Source organism: Typha latifolia, chromosome 10 (assembly GCF_019914945.1).
Source record: "Typha latifolia isolate L0001 chromosome 10, TyphaL0001v2, whole genome shotgun sequence".
NCBI lineage: Eukaryota > Viridiplantae > Streptophyta > Magnoliopsida > Poales > Typhaceae > Typha > Typha latifolia.
In genome coordinates, this window is record NC_133095.1 from 8,400,326 (window position 1) to 8,411,783 (window position 11,458).

Below are 11,458 nucleotides of genomic sequence, written 5' to 3' on the forward strand. Positions count from 1 at the left end.
ACAAATTTCACCCTTGTTATTTTGGTTTCGTAGTTTATTAATAAAATTTGTCATTGCTGTTAATTAGGTTTTGTAGTTTATTGACAAAATTTATCTTTGCTGTTAATTAGGTTTCATAGTTTACTTACAAAATTTATCTTTGTTAATTAGGTTTCGCAGTTTATTGACAAAATTTGTCCTTGTTATTATTTAGGTTTCGCAGTTTATTAACAAAATCCGTCCTTCTTGTTATTTAGGTCTCGTAGTTTATTAACAAAATTCATCCTTGTTAATTAGATTTTATAGTTTATTGGCGAAATTATACTATTTTAGGGTTAATAATTGCTATTTTTAAACTGTTTGGTTAGCCTCTAAAGGTGTGGATGGCAACCATGGAATCATTATTGAATGAATTGAGTTTTGCCTTGTCTCCTTCGTCTTATTCTCTCCCGTTCTCTCGTTCCCCGGCATCACCGCTTCTAGCCTCCCTTGACCGGCCAATCACCCTAGTCCCTTAGGGGCGGCCTACTCCTCCCCCTTCTTCCAATCTATCCATCACTTTGCCCTAACCCTTCCATCACCTATAACCCTACTACCACCTCTTATTCACCGGTGCCACCTCATTAACGCTAGTCCACCAATCTCCACCATCACCAAGGATTTCGTACCTCCATCCACGCATCTTAAGACAGACTCCCCAATGTTCATCCACTAATCGGACGATATCTTAAGATCCTAACATCCGATTTGCCTGAAACTTAATTTGTTGGAAAGCTCTTCTCCAGAGCTACAATATATTTAATCTCACGTCAATCCAACAGCGGTATCTTTCAGGATCTATTTCCAAAGTTCCATGTCAGATTCTGTCTAAATCTAAAAATTGGAAAGAATCAAACCTTGGCCTATAAGGGGAGATCGTATCAAAGTTGGTATCAGAGCCATCGTTCTCAGACACGCGCCTATGATGACAACCAGAGCCATGGCTGCACGGCGAGATGAGGAAGATGAGATTTCCCAATAGGGAAGGGGGAAATAGTTGCGGGGACTTTCACCCGCGGAACCGCCCAGCCAAATCTGAATACGGAAGAGCCTAGCGTTCAAGCCATGTTTGGGTCTCTTTCCGAACAAATGGCCATCAATAATCAGATGATGATGGAGATGATGCGAGAAATACGGGCGTGGCCGAAACCTTCTTCAATAAGCATGGCAATCGCAAGGCAGCATGGGGAGCCCTCCGCAGCATACCCAACATCCTCCACGGCCTCCCCTGTAATGCCCCCCTCCAGCACGGGCACATGAACGCCCACGCGTCCACACGGCACGCGCGGCGCACGCGACAAGTCGGGCGGGGCCCGTCACGCACAGATACTCTCCTGTGCACATATAATCATGACATCATCAAATAAAACCTGCTAACCTATCTATGATCACGTAATCCATCACCAGATAAATCATACTATTAACTAAATAAACTTGTTAACATATGAATATCCTAGTCCACAATAATATACATTAAACCACTACATAATCTAGCAAGGCTCACACAGGCCACAACAAACCATCAAGATACAACTAAAATGACTAATATAAACTATGATTCGACCTATATTATACAATTCATCGTCTAATACAAAAGAGTACAAATATCAAATACTAGTACAACTCAATTTCTATATAAATTATCATCTATATCGCCTCACATCTATAGCTCACCATATCATCGCTCTAAAATATCTTCTCAAGATATCTCAAGTCCCTATCATGTATCACATATCTCAGGGGGTTAGAAAAAAAATAAAGAGAATCATAAGCAAAAGGCTCAGTGAATAGACCTTACCCCGAATTAGTGATGCCAAACATAGAGTAAATCATGTACTGGATAATATGAATCAAAAAGAGCATCATGTTATGAATGAGTATATGAATGTTCCTCAATAATACATAAATAAAAAATAGATAACATGTCATGTCATAACTGGTAAAATATATAATTATCGACAATGTATAAATAAATCTCCATGTCATACCATCATCATAACTCTCTCTCAAATATGACACATGATGTATGCCGACCATGACCATGCTATGATATCAAATGCAATCATATATGATGCATATTGATCACTCGATAATCAGGTAACCAAATGATAATGAAATCATATGCATTTCTCAATATCACAATCATCACCGCCATCTCGGTATAATATCATCATACTAGACCACTATGCACAGTCAATACCCGATACCCGGTCTCAACATCATGTCCGAAGGCTCAGAGCATACTCCGCGACTCGCAAGAGTATCTCAAATATAATCATACCCCGCCATCCGCTAGGGTATCAACATCCATCCAGACCGGGCACCCACATAGTTGATAGAAAACCTCATGAGGATAACTCGCCACATATGCCTTGGCGAACGGCATGTGTTCGATTGTCTGTGCGCATAGACTCTACTGAACTCGGACGTGGGCCATGAGATATCGCATATCAGCGACCATAATCATCACTCCAAGCACCCCTAACCCTGTGATACGATTCAGACTTCACCGACGTTGTCTCGAGCATGGATTCACTTTAGGAGTATTTTTATTTCATGTTTTAGTGTTTAATTTCCATTAAAAAAAGTTTTCTGTAAGTCGCGTTCGAACGCGGTTTGTGAACGGGGTTGTGAACATGATGAAGAGAATGTACTGTGCGTTCGAACGCACTATGAACGCCTGCATCGCGTTCGCAAATACCGACAGGTGCGTTCGATCGCGTGTTCGAACGCCTACATCGCGTTCGCAAATCCAAAAGAGCGAACTCGGTGCGTTCAAACACGGTCGGGCGAGTTCGAACGCGGTCGACGAAAATTGTGTTTTTAGGGTTAATTTGAGTTGTTGGTTAGCCTATAAAAGGATGTGGTAGGCAACCAAATTGATTATTGATTATTGAGATTGAGTTTTGCCTTGCCTCCGTTGTCTTCTTCGCTCCTGTTCTCTCAATTCCCGGCGACACCTCTTCTAACCTCCCTCGTCCGGCTAATCACCCTAGTCCCTTAGGGGTGGCCCTCTTCTCCCCCTTCGTCCAATCTATCCAACACTTGCCCTAATCCTTACATCAACCACAACCCTTCCACCATCACTTTTCACCGGTGCCACCACATTAACGCCGGTCCACCTTCAACCACCATTACCTAGGATCACGTGCCTCCATCCACGGATCCAAAACAGACCATCTGACCTTTGTCCACAAATCAGACTATATCTCGAGATCCCCACATCCGATTCGCATGCAACTAGATTTGTTGGAAAGTTCTTTTCTGGGACTACAACATATCAAAGTTTCACATCGATCCGACGACGGCATATTTTGGGATCTTATTTCAAAGTTCCGCGCCAGATCTAGTCCAGATCAAGAATTGGAAGAGATCGACCCTTCACCAAAAAGGCGAGATCATATCAAGCTGGTATTAGAGCTCCACAGCCAGAGGTGTGATCGTACCAAGCTGGTATCAGAGAACCCCACAAGCCACCCCGAGCACGAGGAGCGCGATGGGTTAGTACTAGAGTGCGGGTGAATCAAGGTACCCCGGAACGAAGAGCTACAGAGACTATTGATGGCACACTTCCATGATACTCCTATAGCAGGGCATGAAGTTGTATTACGTACCTACAAGCGGCTGGCCCAAAACTGTACATGGACAGCGATGAAGACGGACGTGAAGAAGTATGTGCGTGAATGTCAAATCTGCCAATGAGTTAAATCGGAGGCACTCAAGCCTAGCGGGCTGCTACAACCACTACCTATACCAGAGCGTATTTGGGAGGATATCTCCATGGACTTCATTGAGGGGCTGCCGGAGGTTCGGGGACAATCGGTGGTGTTTGTTGTGGTGGATAGACTGAGCAAATATGCTCATTTCATAACATTGTCTCACCCGCTTTCAGCAAAAAGGGTTGCTGAAATTTTTGTTCGGGAAGTGGCACGCTTGCATGGGATGCCTAGGATGATCGTGTTAGACCGGGATCGCATCTTCATCAGTGAGTTTTGGTCCGAGTTCTTCAGATTGCAAGGGACTCAAATCAACCTGAGTTCAGCTTGTCACCCCAAGACGGATGGCCAAACCGAGGTGGTGAATCGCGGACTGGAGCAATACTTGCGATGTTTTGTGGCGGAACGACCAAAAGATTGGGTCAAATTCCTTCCTTGGGCTGAGTGGTCATACAATACTGCTCATCACTCTAGCATCGGCATGACCCCCTTTGAGGCGGTTTATGGGCGCACTCCCCCTGTCTTGCGTGCCTATGATAGACTCGCGGCGGCGGATAGGACCGAGCCTGACTTGGAGCTTGCTGATCGAGATGAAACATTGAGACTGCTCAAGACTCACCTAGCCACAGCCCAAAACCGCATGAAACAAACTCATGACAAAGGCCGACGTGAGCGAGAATTTGAGGTGGATCAATTGGTGTTCATTCGAACTCAACCGTATCTGCAATTGGGTTACAAGTACTACGGTTCGTACCGAGTGCTACAATGAATTGGTCCAGTAGCTTACCAGTTGGACCTACCTGAAGGAACCAGGATACATTCGGTCTTCCATGTATCAGCATTGAAGGCCCAGATCAGGCCTAACCATGTGGTGGGTTCGGCCTTACCCGAACTAATGGAGGAGGATGGCCCCACTGAACCGGTCCGAGTATTAGGTCACAGGAGAAGACGCCAAGGGACCAGATTAGAGACTGAAGTGCTAATTGAGTGGCTGGGCAAATCTACTGATGAGTCTATCTGGGAGCTAGAGTCAGATATCAGGGATCGCTTTCCAAACTTCAAACCTTGAGGACAAGGTTGTAGAAGCGTGGTGGATTGATACGATTCAGACTTCACCGACGTCGTCTCGAGCATGGATTCACTTTAGGAGTGTTTTTATTTCATATTTTAGTGTTTAATTTCCATTAAAATAAGTTTTCTATAAGTCACGTTTGAAAGCGGGTGGAGTGAGTTCGAACGCGGTTTGTGAACGGGGTTGTGAACGTGGTGAAGAGAATGTATTGTGCGTTCGAACGCGGTGCGTTCGAACGCACTGTGAACGCCTGCATCGCGTTCGCAAATACCGACAGGCGCGTTCGATCGCGCGTTCGAACGCTTGCATCGCGTTCGCAAATCCAGAAGAGCGAACTCGGTGCGTTCGAACGCGGTCGGGCGAGTTCGAACGCGGTCGACGAAAATTGTGTTTTTAGGGCTAATTTGAGTTGTTGGTTAACCTATAAAAGGATGTGGTAGGCAACCAAATTGATTATTGATTATTGAGATTGAGTTTTGCCTTGCCTCCTTCGTCTTCTTCGCTCCCGTTCTCTCAATCCCCGGTGACGCCGCTTCTAACATCCCTCGTCCGGCTAATCACCCTAGTCCCTTAGGGGTGGCCCTCTTCTCCCCCTTCGTCCAATCTATCCAACACTTGCCCTAATCCTTACATCAACCACAACCCTTCCACCATCACTTTTCACCGGTGCCATCATATTAACGCCGGTCCACCTCCAACCACCATTACCTAGGATCACGTGCCTCCATCCACGGATCCAAAATAGACCATCTGACCTTTCTCCACAAATCCGACGATATCTCGAGATCCCCAAATCCGATTCGCCTGCAACTAGATTTGTTGGAAAGCTCTTTTCTGTGGCTACAACATATAAAAGTTTCACGCTGGTATCAGAGCTCCATAGGCGTGATCGTACCAAGCTGGTATCAGAGCTCCATAGCCAGAGGCGTGATCGTATCACCCTGGCGCCTACTCGGGCATCCTCATGCTTCTATCAACTATCCTATCAATCACATTTCATGATTTCTTTTTAAATACCAGATCACATGCATATATCCAGTACGATAACGAGTCAATGCATAACAGGAATTTAGGTGATAAGGAAGTCAAGAGGAATATAATGCAATGCAGTCTCCGACCATATATCTAACACATGCATACTCATACTAGAAGATCATCTTCATATAAAATTACAACAGTATAATCATCTCTAATCATCTCTATTTATCATCATCATACTCATATCCAAGATCAGCCTAATTCTATGTATGATAAAAATATGCTCGATTGTAATCATCTCTAGATAAAGTCATATAATCATGCTGGAGGCCAAAACATGCATGTACATAATATATAATATAACCTAATTTGAGAAAAAAAGTATTCTAGGGGATAAAACTACTCACCGTCTGATCAGAATGTATTCTAGGGGATAATAAATTTATATTTCTTAGTCTATTTTGATTAATTAGAAGTTATATAGTATTTACTTAATTATGCAAAATAATTAATTAATTAATAAGACTAGTATCTTATTCTACACACGATAGTATATAATAATTTGTTAAGATTACTTAAATTGCATATATCATGAATATCAGTACATAAATCTAATAATTATAATTTACAACACTATCTATTAATCTAATAGAAATATAAATACATAGTTACATCAAAATAAGTATTACCTATATTTATGCATAATAGTTTATAACCTAGTTAATGATTAATTATACTAATTATAATTAATAATCATCATGTTGAAGAATATACGTTATTATTAAAATAATTAATTTCTAAATAATTTATCTACATTAATTAAGGAAGTAATACCTAATTAAATAAATATATAAATATAAAATAAATTAGATAATAAAACAATGTCACCAGTTCTGGGCTCAGCCCAGCACTGCCTGCTCACAGTGCTAGGCCGAGCCCAACACTATGCAGAAAAAAAAGGAGTAGAAGCTGAGGAGGAAGAAAAAAAAGAAAGAAAGCAGAAGGAGGAGGAGGAGGAGGAGGAGAAGAAGAAGAAGACGAAGAAGAAGGGAGGTGATACGATTCGGACTTCACCGACGTCATCTCGAGCATGGATTCACTTTAGGAGTGTTTTTGTTTCATATTTTAGTGTTTAATTTCCATTAAAATAAGTTTTCTGTAAGTCGCGTTCGAACGCGGGTGGAGTGAGTTCGAACACGGTTTGTGAACAGGGTTGTGAACGTCGGTGAAGATAGTGTACGCGCAGTTCGAACACGGTGCGTTCGAACGCACTGTGAACGCCTGCATCGCGTTCGCAAATACCGATAGGCGCGTTCGATCGCGCGTTCGAACGCCTGCATCGCGTTCGCAAATCCAGAAGAGCTAATTCGGTGCGTTCGAACGCGGTCGGCGAAAATTGTGATTTAGGGTTAATTTGAGTTGTTGGTTAGCCTATAAAAGGATGTGTATGGCAACCAAAATTATTATTGATTATTGAGATTGAGTTTTGCCTTGCCTCCTTCGTCTTCTTCGCTCCCGTTCTCTCAATCCCCGGCGACGCCACTTCTAACCTCCCTCGTCTGGCTAATCACCCTAGTCCCTTAGGGGTGGCCCTCTTCTCCCCCTTCCTCCAATCTATCCAATACTTGCCCTAATCCTTCCATCAACCACAACCCTTCCACCATCACTTTTCACCGGTGCCATCATATTAACGCCGGTCCACCTCCAACCACCATTACCTAGGATCACGTGCCTCCATCCACGGATCCAAAATAGACCATCTGACCTTTCTCCACAAATCCGACGATATCTCGAGATCCCCAAATCCGATTCGCCTGCAACTAGATTTGTTGGAAAGCTCTTTTCTGTGGCTACAACATATAAAAGTTTCACGTCGATCCGACGGCGGCATATTTCGGGATCTTATTTCAAAGTTTCATGCTAGATCTAGTCCAGATCAAGAATTGGAAGAGATCGACCCTTCACCAAAAAGGCGAGATCGTATCAAGCTGGTATCAGAGCTCCATAGCCAGAGGCGTGATCATAACAAGCTGGTATCGAGCCCACCGTTCCTCGGACAAGCGCTTCCAATGACGACAAAACAGCGAGATCGTATCAAGCTGGTATCAGAGCTCCATAGCCAGAGGCGTGATCATATCAGGAGGAGAAGGAGAAGAAGAAGAGAGGAGGGGAGCTAAGGGAAAAGAAAGGAGAAAGGAAGAAGAAATAAGAAGAAAGAAGAAAGAAGAAGAAGAAGAAGAAGAAGAAGAAGAAGAAGAAGAAGAAGAAGAAGAGAAGAGGAAGAGAAGAAAGACAGAAGGTGAGGGAGGGGGTTGCGGACCTGGGTCGGCGGGGAGGGCACCGGCCGCTGCTGGCCAGCTAGTGGCCGGCCTCTCGCCTGCGGGTCGGCTCCGACGAGCCCGAGCTCGGGCGAGAGAGAGAGAGAGAGAGAGAGAGAGGAAGAGCTTCTCACGTGATTCTTACATGACCTGTCAGTCAAATAATCTCACAAAGTATCTGGATAAGTCTAGAAATACCATAATAATCCAACATATAATTCAAAGTTACAATATCATAAGCCTTAACAAGATCCACAAAGTTGTGGGTGCTTCCTAAGTCAATAAAAATTAGTGCCTTTTTCTTCTTAATCATACCTTCGACCCGAAGGGTTTTCAGAGTCGACTCACCGGCAATGGAATGGAGAGAGAGTTTGGCTTGAACTTCTAGCGAATTGTCTTCCTCGATGTGATTCATTTCATCCACTAGCTGCCCTTCAAGATCTTCCTCAATAATCTCTTCCATGAGCATGATGGCTGCAGGTTGTTTGGCACATTTGTGGCCTAGTGTGAAGCGCTCGTCGCAATAGAAGCATAAGCCCTTAGAACGCTGATCTTCGACCTCTGCTGGTGTGAGGCATGGCCCTGTCACCCTTGGCTGTCCCTGAGAGTCAGGGCCTGTATGTGGAGGGTTTTGCCGATTAAGGTTTGGCTGAGCCCACCTCGAATGTGCCACTCCTGAAACTGACGGTTTGGTGTTAACACATAGGTCCGCAACGCTCCAATTGGGGCGGTGAGTAACCTTCAATTCCCTTATCTTTTCTTCCATCATTTGAGCCGCTGAGAATGCCTCTAGTAAGGATGTAGGACGGGTAGCCTTGACTTTCGCTTGGATATCACGGCATAGTCCGGAGATGAAAGTACTTTTAAGGGCCAAGTCCGACCACCCATGGACTCTATTACTTATCCTTTCGAACTCCACTTGATAGGCTCTTACTAAAATTTTTTGGGTTAGCTTCGTCAAGGTGGCTTGGAAATCTTTATAGTTCAATGGTTCGAAACGCACACAAAACGCATCGGCGAACTCCTCCCAAGTGGCCAAGGGACGAGCTCGATGTGTTGCTTGATACCACCTCACCGCTACATCTTCAAGGTGGAATGAGACCAATAACACCTTTTGATGATTAGGTGTCCCTTGATATGTGAAGAATTATTCCACTCTATAAATCCAATCTAACGGGTCCCCACCGCTGAACTTAGGAAAATCAATTCGAACGATGCGGGGTTGTAGCATTTGGTCGTGCCCGTTCTCACGTCCTCGACGAAGCGGCCCTTGATGTTGAGCCGTTGGGTGATGAGGAAGTTCCTCCCACTCATCCCAAGGCTCCTCCTCTGGTTGTGGGGCCACAGGTTCCCTCGGGTGAAGGCAAGGTAAGTCGGCATGGTGCCCATGCGGCTCATCGCGTTGTCTCCAAGGTGCCTCCAGGATCGATCCTCATCGGTTTCCCTCTCTAGGTAAGGGGGGTTCTTCATATCTTCGATGATGTTCAGGTGTACGCCTTGCAGCGTATTCATTCCTATCTACAAGGGTGGCTTTGATCTCCAACAAAGTTTGTGCCATAAGCGCTAGGGTTTGCGCGAGATCAGGAGAGCTTTCTGTCCATCCTCGAGAACTCTGAGGGGATGGGGATCTTGACACAGCTACGCGGTAAGTCTCCATGCCTTGATCACTGACTTGCTTAGCCGCCTTGGATCTTGTGGTAGCCATAGTAGTTCGAGGAAGGTTGGCTCTAATACTAGTTGTTACGAACCGGCCTAATCCGATCCGCAATGGTTCTAAAACTTAGATCCTAGCTTGATAACCCTCCAATGGCTAGATGGATGCTAGGATTTGTTCTTGGAGTGAACGGGGAGAAGTTGTTGTGGAAGATGGAGGTTAGAGGTTGGAAGAGGCCGACCAAAAACATGGGTGGTGGAAGGAAGGAGGTGGGAGAGGACACCAATTGCTAGAGTCAAGATAGAAGAAGATGAGGCTAAAGCCAATTCCAATCTGGATAAGAACCATCTCAATTAGGGTTTCCTCCACATATATATAGAGGCTCACCCTAAGGACTCCATAATTAACATAAAAACACCCCAAATAACCCTAACATCCCTAACTTAACCCATACTTTCACCGCGGTGCGTTCGAATGCGCCAATTCCATTCTCTGTCGATGCGAACGTGATGTAGGGATTCGAACGGCCTTGTTCGAACACGGTCTTTGCGTTCGAATGCACCCTGGCAAAATAATTTTATTGATTCTACTTACTCACCTAGATAAATAGGCTCATTCCCATGAACCCAATGTCTCGCGTAGAGCCAATATGGATCGAACCGTATCATTGCATGTCTATATGTTGGCATATAAACCTTCTATGACACATAAGTATGCCGAAAAAGGTTCTTATTTTAATAAATGCTGGTTTGCATCGGCATGTCTATATGTCAAAAAATATACCTTTTATGGTGTATAAATGCTAGTCAATATATTTTACCTCACATATAAATGTTGTCCAAACAACTAAAATGCTAGCTAATATATTTGGTCTACTAGGGAAAGCATTACTGTTGATGTGTATAAGCACTAGTAAAGAGATTTTGTGGCATTTATAAAAAAAATGCTAGCAAAAAATTTTATTGGCTAGGGTTTAACTGCCATTTATTTAAATGCCAACATAAGTTTTCCTAGCGCTTAAACAATTTGTAGTGGCATATAAAAACGCTAGCAGAAGCCATTTTTGGCGTAGTGGCGATTCCATCAAACCTACTAGTTGGATTCTCCTAAATTTTGGGTATGTTGTTGTTCTTAAAGAGAGCTTTTAAACAATCTAAGATCTTAAGGTTTGGCTAGATAGATCATAAGATATAGACCAAAGAATTGCCGAAGGTCGAGTTTTGTTGAATTAACGATAACTGAGAAGAAGAGAAGATGAGGGAGAGGAGGCCGACCTTTATCAATGTTCCATAGCTAAAATGATACACATAGTTAGGATTTTTTCTTATTGCATTAAGAGTTTATTTTCATTAAAATAAAATTCCTATAAGTTATGTTCGAACGTAGGTGGGGTCGCGTTCGAACGCCCTTGCGAATGCCTACATTAAGTTCACAAATACAAAGAATGCATATTGTGCATTCGAACACGGTCGGGCGAGTTCGAACGCCCACATTCGAATGCTTGCATCGTGTTCGCACATACAAAGAACGTCTTTTGATCGCATTCGAACGCGATCTGGCGCGTTCGAATGCGATCGACAGGAATCCTCTAGAATTAGGGTTTCATATTGTTTTAGGACTTGTTCGCTAGCCTTTATAAATATGTGGATGACAACCAACTTTATTATGCAATTGGATTATTAATTTCTTGCCTCTCTATCAT